Source organism: Bison bison, unplaced genomic scaffold (assembly GCF_000754665.1).
Source record: "Bison bison bison isolate TAMUID 2011002044 unplaced genomic scaffold, Bison_UMD1.0 scf7180017863470, whole genome shotgun sequence".
In the NCBI taxonomy this organism is placed as follows: domain Eukaryota; kingdom Metazoa; phylum Chordata; class Mammalia; order Artiodactyla; family Bovidae; genus Bison; species Bison bison.
The window spans coordinates 295-698 of record NW_011494042.1 but is presented as its reverse complement, the minus strand read 5'-3'; positions in this window follow the sequence as shown (position 1 = coordinate 698).

Sequence of the window (404 nt, the reverse complement as noted above, 5' to 3'; positions counted from 1 at the left end):
CTGGAGGCAACAAATAGTAGAATAACAGAGGCAGAAGATAGGATTAGTGAATTAGAAGATAGAATGGCAGAAATAAATGAATCAGAGAGGATAAAAGAAAAACGAATTAAAAGAAATGAGGACAATCTCAGAGACCTCCAGGACAATACTAAACGCTACAACATTCGAACAATAGGGGTTCCAGAAGAAGAAGACAAAAAGAAAGACCATGAGAAAATACTTGAGGAGATAATAGTGGAAAACTTCCCTAAAATGGGGAAGGAAATAATCACCCAAGTCCAAGAAACCCAGAGAGCCCCAAACAGGATAAACCCAAGGAGAAACACCCCAAGACACATATTAATCAAATTAACAAAGATCAAACACAAAGAACAAATATTAAAAGCAGCCAGGGAAAAACAACA